This window comes from Schistocerca piceifrons, chromosome 1, assembly GCF_021461385.2.
Source record: "Schistocerca piceifrons isolate TAMUIC-IGC-003096 chromosome 1, iqSchPice1.1, whole genome shotgun sequence".
In the NCBI taxonomy this organism is placed as follows: Eukaryota; Metazoa; Arthropoda; class Insecta; order Orthoptera; family Acrididae; genus Schistocerca; species Schistocerca piceifrons.
This window is the reverse complement of record NC_060138.1, coordinates 456,651,045-456,666,059: the sequence shown is the minus strand read 5'-3', so window position 1 is coordinate 456,666,059 and position 15,015 is coordinate 456,651,045. Positions and strand designations below refer to the sequence as shown.

At 54.5% G+C, this 15,015-nt stretch overlaps 25 non-coding genes across 25 annotated transcripts; all 25 read left to right on the top strand.

The window, feature by feature from the left end:
- The first annotated feature begins 112 nt into the window (after positions 1 to 112).
- Positions 113 to 184, top strand: Trnah-gug. The gene has a single exon. It is a non-coding gene; the product is annotated as a tRNA-His (tRNA).
- Positions 185 to 931: 747 nt separating this feature from the next.
- Trnal-uag lies at positions 932 to 1,013 on the top strand. Its single transcript has one exon. It is a non-coding gene; the product is annotated as a tRNA-Leu (tRNA).
- Positions 1,014 to 1,458: 445 nt separating this feature from the next.
- Trnae-cuc lies at positions 1,459 to 1,530 on the top strand. The gene has a single exon. It is a non-coding gene; the product is annotated as a tRNA-Glu (tRNA).
- A 386-nt stretch (positions 1,531 to 1,916) lies between these two features.
- Trnah-gug lies at positions 1,917 to 1,988 on the top strand. The gene has a single exon. It is a non-coding gene; the product is annotated as a tRNA-His (tRNA).
- A 747-nt stretch (positions 1,989 to 2,735) lies between these two features.
- On the top strand, positions 2,736 to 2,817 carry Trnal-uag. The gene has a single exon. It is a non-coding gene; the product is annotated as a tRNA-Leu (tRNA).
- Positions 2,818 to 3,262: 445 nt separating this feature from the next.
- On the top strand, positions 3,263 to 3,334 carry Trnae-cuc. The gene has a single exon. It is a non-coding gene; the product is annotated as a tRNA-Glu (tRNA).
- A 386-nt stretch (positions 3,335 to 3,720) lies between these two features.
- On the top strand, positions 3,721 to 3,792 carry Trnah-gug. The gene has a single exon. It is a non-coding gene; the product is annotated as a tRNA-His (tRNA).
- Positions 3,793 to 4,539: 747 nt separating this feature from the next.
- On the top strand, positions 4,540 to 4,621 carry Trnal-uag. Its single transcript has one exon. It is a non-coding gene; the product is annotated as a tRNA-Leu (tRNA).
- Positions 4,622 to 5,066: 445 nt separating this feature from the next.
- Trnae-cuc lies at positions 5,067 to 5,138 on the top strand. Its single transcript has one exon. It is a non-coding gene; the product is annotated as a tRNA-Glu (tRNA).
- Positions 5,139 to 5,524: 386 nt separating this feature from the next.
- Trnah-gug lies at positions 5,525 to 5,596 on the top strand. Its single transcript has one exon. It is a non-coding gene; the product is annotated as a tRNA-His (tRNA).
- A 747-nt stretch (positions 5,597 to 6,343) lies between these two features.
- Trnal-uag lies at positions 6,344 to 6,425 on the top strand. The gene has a single exon. It is a non-coding gene; the product is annotated as a tRNA-Leu (tRNA).
- Positions 6,426 to 6,870: 445 nt separating this feature from the next.
- Trnae-cuc lies at positions 6,871 to 6,942 on the top strand. Its single transcript has one exon. It is a non-coding gene; the product is annotated as a tRNA-Glu (tRNA).
- Positions 6,943 to 7,328: 386 nt separating this feature from the next.
- Positions 7,329 to 7,400, top strand: Trnah-gug. The gene has a single exon. It is a non-coding gene; the product is annotated as a tRNA-His (tRNA).
- Positions 7,401 to 8,147: 747 nt separating this feature from the next.
- Positions 8,148 to 8,229, top strand: Trnal-uag. The gene has a single exon. It is a non-coding gene; the product is annotated as a tRNA-Leu (tRNA).
- A 445-nt stretch (positions 8,230 to 8,674) lies between these two features.
- Positions 8,675 to 8,746, top strand: Trnae-cuc. The gene has a single exon. It is a non-coding gene; the product is annotated as a tRNA-Glu (tRNA).
- Positions 8,747 to 9,132: 386 nt separating this feature from the next.
- Trnah-gug lies at positions 9,133 to 9,204 on the top strand. Its single transcript has one exon. It is a non-coding gene; the product is annotated as a tRNA-His (tRNA).
- A 747-nt stretch (positions 9,205 to 9,951) lies between these two features.
- Trnal-uag lies at positions 9,952 to 10,033 on the top strand. Its single transcript has one exon. It is a non-coding gene; the product is annotated as a tRNA-Leu (tRNA).
- Positions 10,034 to 10,478: 445 nt separating this feature from the next.
- On the top strand, positions 10,479 to 10,550 carry Trnae-cuc. The gene has a single exon. It is a non-coding gene; the product is annotated as a tRNA-Glu (tRNA).
- Positions 10,551 to 10,936: 386 nt separating this feature from the next.
- Trnah-gug lies at positions 10,937 to 11,008 on the top strand. The gene has a single exon. It is a non-coding gene; the product is annotated as a tRNA-His (tRNA).
- Positions 11,009 to 11,755: 747 nt separating this feature from the next.
- On the top strand, positions 11,756 to 11,837 carry Trnal-uag. The gene has a single exon. It is a non-coding gene; the product is annotated as a tRNA-Leu (tRNA).
- Positions 11,838 to 12,282: 445 nt separating this feature from the next.
- Trnae-cuc lies at positions 12,283 to 12,354 on the top strand. The gene has a single exon. It is a non-coding gene; the product is annotated as a tRNA-Glu (tRNA).
- A 386-nt stretch (positions 12,355 to 12,740) lies between these two features.
- Trnah-gug lies at positions 12,741 to 12,812 on the top strand. Its single transcript has one exon. It is a non-coding gene; the product is annotated as a tRNA-His (tRNA).
- Positions 12,813 to 13,559: 747 nt separating this feature from the next.
- Positions 13,560 to 13,641, top strand: Trnal-uag. Its single transcript has one exon. It is a non-coding gene; the product is annotated as a tRNA-Leu (tRNA).
- Positions 13,642 to 14,086: 445 nt separating this feature from the next.
- Trnae-cuc lies at positions 14,087 to 14,158 on the top strand. Its single transcript has one exon. It is a non-coding gene; the product is annotated as a tRNA-Glu (tRNA).
- Positions 14,159 to 14,544: 386 nt separating this feature from the next.
- On the top strand, positions 14,545 to 14,616 carry Trnah-gug. The gene has a single exon. It is a non-coding gene; the product is annotated as a tRNA-His (tRNA).
- The last annotated feature ends 399 nt before the right edge of the window (positions 14,617 to 15,015 follow it).

Here is a 15,015-nt window from a genome sequence, read left to right as displayed (position 1 = left end):
GTGATGGAGACCGTGTCTGACACTGCTGTGGCGTACACCTTGGCCTAGGCTTTGCTGGGTATCGCCACTTGCATTGCAGCCAGCTGCCTTCGCGGGCGCCTCCGTGGCCATGGCCGTGATCGTCTAGTGGTTAGGACATTGCGTTGTGGCCGCAATAACCCAGGTTCGAATCCTGGTCACGGCAATTTTGAAAGTTTTGCCTTGCTGCCGTTGCAATGGCGAGTACTCGAAATGACAGTACTCTCTTGATTTTTTCACTCGTGTTCCGCAGGCCGCAGTTAGCACTACCACTTCATCCCCAACACGTAATGTCGCCTCCCAGAGCGCAGACGTCCGCTGCTCTCTGCAGTCGAAAAGGGCAGTCGTTTGAAGTGCGATGGATGAGCAGCCAGTCCCAGCAGAACAGGAAGCTGTGGCGTGCACTGTTTCTACAAATGCTAGGAACACTGGCGCACCAAGCAGCGCATGTAGCGTGGCCGAGCGCTTTAAGGCGCTGGTTTAAGGCACCAGTCTCTCTGTAGGCGCGGTTTCGAATCCCGTAGCTGCCGGGGGTTTTGATGTGATCGCGTTAACCTGCCGCTTTTCCTTCAAGTGTAACCTCCTTGAGCTCACATATGTTTGATACATGGAGCATTCTAGCTCCGCCTGACAGTTACAGCTACGATACTTTAGTGGTTAAGGAAAGCGCAGGTTCGAAACCTGGTCACGGCACGAAAACGTCTCTTGACGCTGTCTCCTTAACTGCGACAGCTACAGACAAGTGGCGTCGCTACCATACGGCGGGCACGGCTTTTTCTTGCCGTGGATGGCCTAAAGAGACGCTTCCAGTGGGAGAGCAGCGGAAATACATGGCACGGCGATTGCCAAGATACTTCCATTTCGAAGTGATCTTTGTAGTACAAACGAAACGTTTTGCCGCTGCTGATCCAACGGTAACGTGGCCGAGCGGTCTAAGGCGCTGGTTTTAGGCACCAGTCTCTCCGCAGGCGTGGGTTCGAATCCCACCGTTGCCACTTTTTACGTCTCATTTTTGTGCCGTTGCGGTGTGTCCTCGTGGGGTAGGACGCAGCTCTTGTGACGCGCGTGTTGTGTAGGTAGCGTGGCCGAGCGGTCTAAGGCGCTGGTTTCAGGCACCATTCTCTTCGGAGGCGTGGGTTCCAATCCCACAGCTGCCGAACGTGTAATGTTTCCTGTGTCGAAGGCAGATGCACTCATTGCCCGCAAAGGAAACAGCACAACAAGGCGTGAGCGTCTGCTTGGTGAATTGTCGTAGAACAGTGCGTGGTGCAACGACAGGATTTGTAGGCACCTTTTGCTCTCATCATTGCTGGCGTTCGTCTCCACGAAATGCGTCCGGAGCACGCCGTTCTATAACGCGAGAGAGTGGATTTTTTACAGTTGTCGTCAGTTAACCGTGGGCGGCTGCTGCGTTCGCTGGAAAGAGCACTGCCGTCGTTGTCCGGTGTGGTCTAGTGGCTAGGATACCTGGCTCTCACCCAGGAGGCCCGGGTTCGATTCCCGGTACCGGAATTGCGCGTTTTTGTTGCTCCTCCTATGCGACTTGTCTCGACTTTGCTCGACTGACGCTACGCTGACGCGTGCAGAAAGCTACGTTAAGCATGACTCGCGGCAACACCTGACGGCGAGAGAGATGCGGCGTCTATCCACTTGTTATCGAGCCACATACCGGTACCTGTAGTCAAGAGGCTTGGAGGACTGCAAGACATTGCCACGGAGGTGAATGCAGCTAACCACTGTAGTTAGAGTCCTGACAGCGCAGGCACGTTCATTTGCTCGTATACATGTGATGGAGACCGTGTCTGACACTGCTGTGGCGTACACCTTGGCCTAGACTTTGCTGGGTATCGCCACTTGCATTGCAGCCAGCTGCCTTCGCGGGCGCCTCCGTGGCCATGGCCGTGATCGTCTAGTGGTTAGGACATTGCGTTGTGGCCGCAATAACCCAGGTTCGAATCCTGGTCACGGCAATTTTGAAAGTTTTGCCTTGCTGCCGTTGCAATGGCGAGTACTCGAAATGACAGTACTCTCTTGATTTTTTCACTCGTGTTCCGCAGGCCGCAGTTAGCACTACCACTTCATCCCCAACACGTAATGTCGCCTCCCAGAGCGCAGACGTCCGCTGCTCTCTGTAGTCGAAAAGGGCAGTCGTTTGAAGTGCGATGGATGAGCAGCCAGTCCCGGCAGAACAGGAAGCTGTGGCGTGCACTGTTTCTACAAATGCTAGGAACACTGGCGCACCAAGCAGCGCATGTAGCGTGGCCGAGCGCTTTAAGGCGCTGGTTTAAGGCACCAGTCTCTCTGTAGGCGCGGTTTCGAATCCCGTAGCTGCCGGGGGTTTTGATGTGATCGCGTTAACCTGCCGCTTTTCCTTCAAGTGTAACCTCCTTGAGCTCACATATGTTTGATACATGGAGCATTCTAGCTCCGCCTGACAGTTACAGCTACGATACTTTAGTGGTTAAGGAAAGCGCAGGTTCGAAACCTGGTCACGGCACGAAAACGTCTCTTGACGCTGTCTCCTTAACTGCGACAGCTACAGACAAGTGGCGTCGCTACCATACGGCGGGCACGGCTTTTTCTTGCCGTGGATGGCCTAAAGAGACGCTTCCAGTGGGAGAGCAGCGGAAATACATGGCACGGCGATTGCCAAGATACTTCCATTTCGAAGTGATCTTTGTAGTACAAACGAAACGTTTTGCCGCTGCTGATCCAACGGTAACGTGGCCGAGCGGTATAAGGCGCTGGTTTTAGGCACCAGTCTCTCCGGAGGCGTGGGTTCGAATCCCACCGTTGCCACTTTTTACGTCTCATTTTTGTGCCGTTGCGGTGTGTCCTCGTGGGGTAGGACGCAGCTCTTGTGACGCGCGTGTTGTGTAGGTAGCGTGGCCGAGCGGTCTAAGGCGCTGGTTTCAGGCACCATTCTCTTCGGAGGCGTGGGTTCCAATCCCACAGCTGCCGAACGTGTAATGTTTCCTGTGTCGAAGGCAGATGCACTCATTGCCCGCAAAGGAAACAGCACAACAAGGCGTGAGCGTCTGCTTGGTGAATTGTCGTAGAACAGTGCGTGGTGCAACGACAGGATTTGTAGGCACCTTTTGCTCTCATCATTGCTGGCGTTCGTCTCCACGAAATGCGTCCGGAGCACGCCGTTCTATAACGCGAGAGAGTGGATTTTTTACAGTTGTCGTCAGTTAACCGTGGGCGGCTGCTGCGTTCGCTGGAAAGAGCACTGCCGTCGTTGTCCGGTGTGGTCTAGTGGCTAGGATACCTGGCTCTCACCCAGGAGGCCCGGGTTCGATTCCCGGTACCGGAATTGCGCGTTTTTGTTGCTCCTCCTATGCGACTTGTCTCGACTTTGCTCGACTGACGCTACGCTGACGCGTGCAGAAAGCTACGTTAAGTATGACTCGCGGCAACACCTGACGGCGAGAGAGATGCGGCGTCTATCCACTTGTTATCGAGCCACATACCGGTACCTGTAGTCAAGAGGCTTGGAGGACTGCAAGACATTGCCACGGAGGTGAATGCAGCTAACCACTGTAGTTAGAGTCCTGACAGCGCAGGCACGTTCATTTGCTCGTATACATGTGATGGAGACCGTGTCTGACACTGCTGTGGCGTACACCTTGGCCTAGGCTTTGCTGGGTATCGCCACTTGCATTGCAGCCAGCTGCCTTCGCGGGCGCCTCCGTGGCCATGGCCGTGATCGTCTAGTGGTTAGGACATTGCGTTGTGGCCGCAATAACCCAGGTTCGAATCCTGGTCACGGCAATTTTGAAAGTTTTGCCTTGCTGCCGTTGCAATGGCGAGTACTCGAAATGACAGTACTCTCTTGATTTTTTCACTCGTGTTCCGCAGGCCGCAGTTAGCACTACCACTTCATCCCCAACACGTAATGTCGCCTCCCAGAGCGCAGACGTCCGCTGCTGTCTGTAGTCGAAAAGGGCAGTCGTTTGAAGTGCGATGGATGAGCAGCCAGTCCCAGCAGAACAGGAAGCTGTGGCGTGCACTGTTTCTACAAATGCTAGGAACACTGGCGCACCAAGCAGCGCATGTAGCGTGGCCGAGCGCTTTAAGGCGCTGGTTTAAGGCACCAGTCTCTCTGTAGGCGCGGTTTCGAATCCCGTAGCTGCCGGGGGTTTTGATGTGATCGCGTTAACCTGCCGCTTTTCCTTCAAGTGTAACCTCCTTGAGCTCACATATGTTTGATACATGGAGCATTCTAGCTCCGCCTGACAGTTACAGCTACGATACTTTAGTGGTTAAGGAAAGCGCAGGTTCGAAACCTGGTCACGGCACGAAAACGTCTCTTGACGCTGTCTCCTTAACTGCGACAGCTACAGACAAGTGGCGTCGCTACCATACGGCGGGCACGGCTTTTTCTTGCCGTGGATGGCCTAAAGAGACGATTCCAGTGGGAGAGCAGCGGAAATACATGGCACGGCGATTGCCAAGATACTTCCATTTCGAAGTGATCTTTGTAGTACAAACTAAACGTTTTGCCGCTGCTGATCCAACGGTAACGTGGCCGAGCGGTCTAAGGCGCTGGTTTTAGGCACCAGTCTCTCCGGAGGCGTGGGTTCGAATCCCACCGTTGCCACTTTTTACGTCTCATTTTTGTGCCGTTGCGGTGTGTCCTCGTGGGGTAGGACGCAGCTCTTGTGACGCGCGTGTTGTGTAGGTAGCGTGGCCGAGCGGTCTAAGGCGCTGGTTTCAGGCACCATTCTCTTCGGAGGCGTGGGTTCCAATCCCACAGCTGCCGAACGTGTAATGTTTCCTGTGTCGAAGGCAGATGCACTCATTGCCCGCAAAGGAAACAGCACAACAAGGCGTGAGCGTCTGCTTGGTGAATTGTCGTAGAACAGTGCGTGGTGCAACGACAGGATTTGTAGGCACCTTTTGCTCTCATCATTGCTGGCGTTCGTCTCCACGAAATGCGTCCGGAGCACGCCGTTCTATAACGCGAGAGAGTGGATTTTTTACAGTTGTCGTCAGTTAACCGTGGGCGGCTGCTGCGTTCGCTGGAAAGAGCACTGCCGTCGTTGTCCGGTGTGGTCTAGTGGCTAGGATACCTGGCTCTCACCCAGGAGGCCCGGGTTCGATTCCCGGTACCGGAATTGCGCGTTTTTGTTGCTCCTCCTATGCGACTTGTCTCGACTTTGCTCGACTGACGCTACGCTGACGCGTGCAGAAAGCTACGTTAAGTATGACTCGCGGCAACACCTGACGGCGAGAGAGATGCGGCGTCTATCCACTTGTTATCGAGCCACATACCGGTACCTGTAGTCAAGAGGCTTGGAGGACTGCAAGACATTGCCACGGAGGTGAATGCAGCTAACCACTGTAGTTAGAGTCCTGACAGCGCAGGCACGTTCATTTGCTCGTATACATGTGATGGAGACCGTGTCTGACACTGCTGTGGCGTACACCTTGGCCTAGGCTTTGCTGGGTATCGCCACTTGCATTGCAGCCAGCTGCCTTCGCGGGCGCCTCCGTGGCCATGGCCGTGATCGTCTAGTGGTTAGGACATTGCGTTGTGGCCGCAATAACCCAGGTTCGAATCCTGGTCACGGCAATTTTGAAAGTTTTGCCTTGCTGCCGTTGCAATGGCGAGTACTCGAAATGACAGTACTCTCTTGATTTTTTCACTCGTGTTCCGCAGGCCGCAGTTAGCACTACCACTTCATCCCCAACACGTAATGTCGCCTCCCAGAGCGCAGACGTCCGCTGCTCTCTGTAGTCGAAAAGGGCAGTCGTTTGAAGTGCGATGGATGAGCAGCCAGTCCCGGCAGAACAGGAAGCTGTGGCGTGCACTGTTTCTACAAATGCTAGGAACACTGGCGCACCAAGCAGCGCATGTAGCGTGGCCGAGCGCTTTAAGGCGCTGGTTTAAGGCACCAGTCTCTCTGTAGGCGCGGTTTCGAATCCCGTAGCTGCCGGGGGTTTTGATGTGATCGCGTTAACCTGCCGCTTTTCCTTCAAGTGTAACCTCCTTGAGCTCACATATGTTTGATACATGGAGCATTCTAGCTCCGCCTGACAGTTACAGCTACGATACTTTAGTGGTTAAGGAAAGCGCAGGTTCGAAACCTGGTCACGGCACGAAAACGTCTCTTGACGCTGTCTCCTTAACTGCGACAGCTACAGACAAGTGGCGTCGCTACCATACGGCGGGCACGGCTTTTTCTTGCCGTGGATGGCCTAAAGAGACGCTTCCAGTGGGAGAGCAGCGGAAATACATGGCACGGCGATTGCCAAGATACTTCCATTTCGAAGTGATCTTTGTAGTACAAACGAAACGTTTTGCCGCTGCTGATCCAACGGTAACGTGGCCGAGCGGTATAAGGCGCTGGTTTTAGGCACCAGTCTCTCCGGAGGCGTGGGTTCGAATCCCACCGTTGCCACTTTTTACGTCTCATTTTTGTGCCGTTGCGGTGTGTCCTCGTGGGGTAGGACGCAGCTCTTGTGACGCGCGTGTTGTGTAGGTAGCGTGGCCGAGCGGTCTAAGGCGCTGGTTTCAGGCACCATTCTCTTCGGAGGCGTGGGTTCCAATCCCACAGCTGCCGAACGTGTAATGTTTCCTGTGTCGAAGGCAGATGCACTCATTGCCCGCAAAGGAAACAGCACAACAAGGCGTGAGCGTCTGCTTGGTGAATTGTCGTAGAACACTGCGTGGTGCAACGACAGGATTTGTAGGCACCTTTTGCTCTCATCATTGCTGGCGTTCGTCTCCACGAAATGCGTCCGGAGCACGCCGTTCTATAACGCGAGAGAGTGGATTTTTTACAGTTGTCGTCAGTTAACCGTGGGCGGCTGCTGCGTTCGCTGGAAAGAGCACTGCCGTCGTTGTCCGGTGTGGTCTAGTGGCTAGGATACCTGGCTCTCACCCAGGAGGCCCGGGTTCGATTCCCGGTACCGGAATTGCGCGTTTTTGTTGCTCCTCCTATGCGACTTGTCTCGACTTTGCTCGACTGACGCTACGCTGACGCGTGCAGAAAGCTACGTTAAGTATGACTCGCGGCAACACCTGACGGCGAGAGAGATGCGGCGTCTATCCACTTGTTATCGAGCCACATACCGGTACCTGTAGTCAAGAGGCTTGGAGGACTGCAAGACATTGCCACGGAGGTGAATGCAGCTAACCACTGTAGTTAGAGTCCTGACAGCGCAGGCACGTTCATTTGCTCGTATACATGTGATGGAGACCGTGTCTGACACTGCTGTGGCGTACACCTTGGCCTAGGCTTTGCTGGGTATCGCCACTTGCATTGCAGCCAGCTGCCTTCGCGGGCGCCTCCGTGGCCATGGCCGTGATCGTCTAGTGGTTAGGACATTGCGTTGTGGCCGCAATAACCCAGGTTCGAATCCTGGTCACGGCAATTTTGAAAGTTTTGCCTTGCTGCCGTTGCAATGGCGAGTACTCGAAATGACAGTACTCTCTTGATTTTTTCACTCGTGTTCCGCAGGCCGCAGTTAGCACTACCACTTCATCCCCAACACGTAATGTCGCCTCCCAGAGCGCAGACGTCCGCTGCTCTCTGTAGTCGAAAAGGGCAGTCGTTTGAAGTGCGATGGATGAGCAGCCAGTCCCGGCAGAACAGGAAGCTGTGGCGTGCACTGTTTCTACAAATGCTAGGAACACTGGCGCACCAAGCAGCGCATGTAGCGTGGCCGAGCGCTTTAAGGCGCTGGTTTAAGGCACCAGTCTCTCTGTAGGCGCGGTTTCGAATCCCGTAGCTGCCGGGGGTTTTGATGTGATCGCGTTAACCTGCCGCTTTTCCTTCAAGTGTAACCTCCTTGAGCTCACATATGTTTGATACATGGAGCATTCTAGCTCCGCCTGACAGTTACAGCTACGATACTTTAGTGGTTAAGGAAAGCGCAGGTTCGAAACCTGGTCACGGCACGAAAACGTCTCTTGACGCTGTCTCCTTAACTGCGACAGCTACAGACAAGTGGCGTCGCTACCATACGGCGGGCACGGCTTTTTCTTGCCGTGGATGGCCTAAAGAGACGCTTCCAGTGGGAGAGCAGCGGAAATACATGGCACGGCGATTGCCAAGATACTTCCATTTCGAAGTGATCTTTGTAGTGCAAACGAAACGTTTTGCCGCTGCTGATCCAACGGTAACGTGGCCGAGCGGTATAAGGCGCTGGTTTTAGGCACCAGTCTCTCCGGAGGCGTGGGTTCGAATCCCACCGTTGCCACTTTTTACGTCTCATTTTTGTGCCGTTGCGGTGTGTCCTCGTGGGGTAGGACGCAGCTCTTGTGACGCGCGTGTTGTGTAGGTAGCGTGGCCGAGCGGTCTAAGGCGCTGGTTTCAGGCACCATTCTCTTCGGAGGCGTGGGTTCCAATCCCACAGCTGCCGAACGTGTAATGTTTCCTGTGTCGAAGGCAGATGCACTCATTGCCCGCAAAGGAAACAGCACAACAAGGCGTGAGCGTCTGCTTGGTGAATTGTCGTAGAACACTGCGTGGTGCAACGACAGGATTTGTAGGCACCTTTTGCTCTCATCATTGCTGGCGTTCGTCTCCACGAAATGCGTCCGGAGCACGCCGTTCTATAACGCGAGAGAGTGGATTTTTTACAGTTGTCGTCAGTTAACCGTGGGCGGCTGCTGCGTTCGCTGGAAAGAGCACTGCCGTCGTTGTCCGGTGTGGTCTAGTGGCTAGGATACCTGGCTCTCACCCAGGAGGCCCGGGTTCGATTCCCGGTACCGGAATTGCGCGTTTTTGTTGCTCCTCCTATGCGACTTGTCTCGACTTTGCTCGACTGACGCTACGCTGACGCGTGCAGAAAGCTACGTTAAGTATGACTCGCGGCAACACCTGACGGCGAGAGAGATGCGGCGTCTATCCACTTGTTATCGAGCCACATACCGGTACCTGTAGTCAAGAGGCTTGGAGGACTGCAAGACATTGCCACGGAGGTGAATGCAGCTAACCACTGTAGTTAGAGTCCTGACAGCGCAGGCACGTTCATTTGCTCGTATACATGTGATGGAGACCGTGTCTGACACTGCTGTGGCGTACACCTTGGCCTAGGCTTTGCTGGGTATCGCCACTTGCATTGCAGCCAGCTGCCTTCGCGGGCGCCTCCGTGGCCATGGCCGTGATCGTCTAGTGGTTAGGACATTGCGTTGTGGCCGCAATAACCCAGGTTCGAATCCTGGTCACGGCAATTTTGAAAGTTTTGCCTTGCTGCCGTTGCAATGGCGAGTACTCGAAATGACAGTACTCTCTTGATTTTTTCACTCGTGTTCCGCAGGCCGCAGTTAGCACTACCACTTCATCCCCAACACGTAATGTCGCCTCCCAGAGCGCAGACGTCCGCTGCTCTCTGTAGTCGAAAAGGGCAGTCGTTTGAAGTGCGATGGATGAGCAGCCAGTCCCGGCAGAACAGGAAGCTGTGGCGTGCACTGTTTCTACAAATGCTAGGAACACTGGCGCACCAAGCAGCGCATGTAGCGTGGCCGAGCGCTTTAAGGCGCTGGTTTAAGGCACCAGTCTCTCTGTAGGCGCGGTTTCGAATCCCGTAGCTGCCGGGGGTTTTGATGTGATCGCGTTAACCTGCCGCTTTTCCTTCAAGTGTAACCTCCTTGAGCTCACATATGTTTGATACATGGAGCATTCTAGCTCCGCCTGACAGTTACAGCTACGATACTTTAGTGGTTAAGGAAAGCGCAGGTTCGAAACCTGGTCACGGCACGAAAACGTCTCTTGACGCTGTCTCCTTAACTGCGACAGCTACAGACAAGTGGCGTCGCTACCATACGGCGGGCACGGCTTTTTCTTGCCGTGGATGGCCTAAAGAGACGCTTCCAGTGGGAGAGCAGCGGAAATACATGGCACGGCGATTGCCAAGATACTTCCATTTCGAAGTGATCTTTGTAGTACAAACGAAACGTTTTGCCGCTGCTGATCCAACGGTAACGTGGCCGAGCGGTATAAGGCGCTGGTTTTAGGCACCAGTCTCTCCGGAGGCGTGGGTTCGAATCCCACCGTTGCCACTTTTTACGTCTCATTTTTGTGCCGTTGCGGTGTGTCCTCGTGGGGTAGGACGCAGCTCTTGTGACGCGCGTGTTGTGTAGGTAGCGTGGCCGAGCGGTCTAAGGCGCTGGTTTCAGGCACCATTCTCTTCGGAGGCGTGGGTTCCAATCCCACAGCTGCCGAACGTGTAATGTTTCCTGTGTCGAAGGCAGATGCACTCATTGCCCGCAAAGGAAACAGCACAACAAGGCGTGAGCGTCTGCTTGGTGAATTGTCGTAGAACACTGCGTGGTGCAACGACAGGATTTGTAGGCACCTTTTGCTCTCATCATTGCTGGCGTTCGTCTCCACGAAATGCGTCCGAAGCACGCCGTTCTATAACGCGAGAGAGTGGATTTTTTACAGTTGTCGTCAGTTAACCGTGGGCGGCTGCTGCGTTCGCTGGAAAGAGCACTGCCGTCGTTGTCCGGTGTGGTCTAGTGGCTAGGATACCTGGCTCTCACCCAGGAGGCCCGGGTTCGATTCCCGGTACCGGAATTGCGCGTTTTTGTTGCTCCTCCTATGCGACTTGTCTCGACTTTGCTCGACTGACGCTACGCTGACGCGTGCAGAAAGCTACGTTAAGTATGACTCGCGGCAACACCTGACGGCGAGAGAGATGCGGCGTCTATCCACTTGTTATCGAGCCACATACCGGTACCTGTAGTCAAGAGGCTTGGAGGACTGCAAGACATTGCCACGGAGGTGAATGCAGCTAACCACTGTAGTTAGAGTCCTGACAGCGCAGGCACGTTCATTTGCTCGTATACATGTGATGGAGACCGTGTCTGACACTGCTGTGGCGTACACCTTGGCCTAGGCTTTGCTGGGTATCGCCACTTGCATTGCAGCCAGCTGCCTTCGCGGGCGCCTCCGTGGCCATGGCCGTGATCGTCTAGTGGTTAGGACATTGCGTTGTGGCCGCAATAACCCAGGTTCGAATCCTGGTCACGGCAATTTTGAAAGTTTTGCCTTGCTGCCGTTGCAATGGCGAGTACTCGAAATGACAGTACTCTCTTGATTTTTTCACTCGTGTTCCGCAGGCCGCAGTTAGCACTACCACTTCATCCCCAACACGTAATGTCGCCTCCCAGAGCGCAGACGTCCGCTGCTGTCTGTAGTCGAAAAGGGCAGTCGTTTGAAGTGCGATGGATGAGCAGCCAGTCCCAGCAGAACAGGAAGCTGTGGCGTGCACTGTTTCTACAAATGCTAGGAACACTGGCGCACCAAGCAGCGCATGTAGCGTGGCCGAGCGCTTTAAGGCGCTGGTTTAAGGCACCAGTCTCTCTGTAGGCGCGGTTTCGAATCCCGTAGCTGCCGGGGGTTTTGATGTGATCGCGTTAACCTGCCGCTTTTCCTTCAAGTGTAACCTCCTTGAGCTCACATATGTTTGATACATGGAGCATTCTAGCTCCGCCTGACAGTTACAGCTACGATACTTTAGTGGTTAAGGAAAGCGCAGGTTCGAAACCTGGTCACGGCACGAAAACGTCTCTTGACGCTGTCTCCTTAACTGCGACAGCTACAGACAAGTGGCGTCGCTACCATACGGCGGGCACGGCTTTTTCTTGCCGTGGATGGCCTAAAGAGACGATTCCAGTGGGAGAGCAGCGGAAATACATGGCACGGCGATTGCCAAGATACTTCCATTTCGAAGTGATCTTTGTAGTACAAACTAAACGTTTTGCCGCTGCTGATCCAACGGTAACGTGGCCGAGCGGTCTAAGGCGCTGGTTTTAGGCACCAGTCTCTCCGGAGGCGTGGGTTCGAATCCCACCGTTGCCACTTTTTACGTCTCATTTTTGTGCCGTTGCGGTGTGTCCTCGTGGGGTAGGACGCAGCTCTTGTGACGCGCGTGTTGTGTAGGTAGCGTGGCCGAGCGGTCTAAGGCGCTGGTTTCAGGCACCATTCTCTTCGGAGGCGTGGGTTCCAATCCCACAGCTGCCGAACGTGTAATGTTTCCTGTGTCGAAGGCAGATGCACTCATTGCCCGCAAAGGAAACAGCACAACAAGGCGTGAGCGTCTGCTTGGTGAATTGTCGTAGAACAGTGCGTGGTGCAACGACAGGATTTGTAGGCACCTTTTGCTCTCATCATTGCTGGCGTTCGTCTCCACGAAATGCGTCCGGAGCACGCCGTTCTATAACGCGAGAGAGTGGATTTTTTACAGTTGTCGTCAGTTAACCGTGGGCGGCTGCTGCGTTCGCTGGAAAGAGCACTGCCGTCGTTGTCCGGTGTGGTCTAGTGGCTAGGATACCTGGCTCTCACCCAGGAGGCCCGGGTTCGATTCCCGGTACCGGAATTGCGCGTTTTTGTTGCTCCTCCTATGCGACTTGTCTCGACTTTGCTCGACTGACGCTACGCTGACGCGTGCAGAAAGCTACGTTAAGTATGACTCGCGGCAACACCTGACGGCGAGAGAGATGCGGCGTCTATCCACTTGTTATCGAGCCACATACCGGTACCTGTAGTCAAGAGGCTTGGAGGACTGCAAGACATTGCCACGGAGGTGAATGCAGCTAACCACTGTAGTTAGAGTCCTGACAGCGCAGGCACGTTCATTTGCTCGTATACATGTGATGGAGACCGTGTCTGACACTGCTGTGGCGTACACCTTGGCCTAGGCTTTGCTGGGTATCGCCACTTGCATTGCAGCCAGGTGCCTTCGCGGGCGCCTCCGTGGCCATGGCCGTGATCGTCTAGTGGTTAGGACATTGCGTTGTGGCCGCAATAACCCAGGTTCGAATCCTGGTCACGGCAATTTTGAAAGTTTTGCCTTGCTGCCGTTGCAATGGCGAGTACTCGAAATGACAGTACTCTCTTGATTTTTTCACTCGTGTTCCGCAGGCCGCAGTTAGCACTACCACTTCATCCCCAACACGTAATGTCGCCTCCCAGAGCGCAGACGTCCGCTGCTGTCTGTAGTCGAAAAGGGCAGTCGTTTGAAGTGCGATGGATGAGCAGCCAGTCCCAGCAGAACAGGAAGCTGTGGCGTGCACTGTTTCTACAAATGCTAGGAACACTGGCGCACCAAGCAGCGCATGTAGCGTGGCCGAGCGCTTTAAGGCGCTGGTTTAAGGCACCAGTCTCTCTGTAGGCGCGGTTTCGAATCCCGTAGCTGCCGGGGGTTTTGATGTGATCGCGTTAACCTGCCGCTTTTCCTTCAAGTGTAACCTCCTTGAGCTCACATATGTTTGATACATGGAGCATTCTAGCTCCGCCTGACAGTTACAGCTACGATACTTTAGTGGTTAAGGAAAGCGCAGGTTCGAAACCTGGTCACGGCACGAAAACGTCTCTTGACGCTGTCTCCTTAACTGCGACAGCTACAGACAAGTGGCGTCGCTACCATACGGCGGGCACGGCTTTTTCTTGCCGTGGATGGCCTAAAGAGACGATTCCAGTGGGAGAGCAGCGGAAATACATGGCACGGCGATTGCCAAGATACTTCCATTTCGAAGTGATCTTTGTAGTACAAACTAAACGTTTTGCCGCTGCTGATCCAACGGTAACGTGGCCGAGCGGTCTAAGGCGCTGGTTTTAGGCACCAGTCTCTCCGGAGGCGTGGGTTCGAATCCCACCGTTGCCACTTTTTACGTCTCATTTTTGTGCCGTTGCGGTGTGTCCTCGTGGGGTAGGACGCAGCTCTTGTGACGCGCGTGTTGTGTAGGTAGCGTGGCCGAGCGGTCTAAGGCGCTGGTTTCAGGCACCATTCTCTTCGGAGGCGTGGGTTCCAATCCCACAGCTGCCGAACGTGTAATGTTTCCTGTGTCGAAGGCAGATGCACTCATTGCCCGCAAAGGAAACAGCACAACAAGGCGTGAGCGTCTGCTTGGTGAATTGTCGTAGAACAGTGCGTGGTGCAACGACAGGATTTGTAGGCACCTTTTGCTCTCATCATTGCTGGCGTTCGTCTCCACGAAATGCGTCCGGAGCACGCCGTTCTATAACGCGAGAGAGTGGATTTTTTACAGTTGTCGTCAGTTAACCGTGGGCGGCTGCTGCGTTCGCTGGAAAGAGCACTGCCGTCGTTGTCCGGTGTGGTCTAGTGGCTAGGATACCTGGCTCTCACCCAGGAGGCCCGGGTTCGATTCCCGGTACCGGAATTGCGCGTTTTTGTTGCTCCTCCTATGCGACTTGTCTCGACTTTGCTCGACTGACGCTACGCTGACGCGTGCAGAAAGCTACGTTAAGTATGACTCGCGGCAACACCTGACGGCGAGAGAGATGCGGCGTCTATCCACTTGTTATCGAGCCACATACCGGTACCTGTAGTCAAGAGGCTTGGAGGACTGCAAGACATTGCCACGGAGGTGAATGCAGCTAACCACTGTAGTTAGAGTCCTGACAGCGCAGGCACGTTCATTTGCTCGTATACATGTGATGGAGACCGTGTCTGACACTGCTGTGGCGTACACCTTGGCCTAGGCTTTGCTGGGTATCGCCACTTGCATTGCAGCCAGCTGCCTTCGCGGGCGCCTCCGTGGCCATGGCCGTGATCGTCTAGTGGTTAGGACATTGCGTTGTGGCCGCAATAACCCAGGTTCGAATCCTGGTCACGGCAATTTTGAAAGTTTTGCCTTGCTGCCGTTGCAATGGCGAGTACTCGAAATGACAGTACTCTCTTGATTTTTTCACTCGTGTTCCGCAGGCCGCAGTTAGCACTACCACTTCATCCCCAACACGTAATGTCGCCTCCCAGAGCGCAGACGTCCGCTGCTGTCTGTAGTCGAAAAGGGCAGTCGTTTGAAGTGCGATGGATGAGCAGCCAGTCCCAGCAGAACAGGAAGCTGTGGCGTGCACTGTTTCTACAAATGCTAGGAACACTGGCGCACCAAGCAGCGCATGTAGCGTGGCCGAGCGCTTTAAGGCGCTGGTTTAAGGCACCAGTCTCTCTGTAGGCGCGGTTTCGAATCCCGTAGCTGCCGGGGGTTTTGATGTGATCGCGTTAACCTGCCGCTTT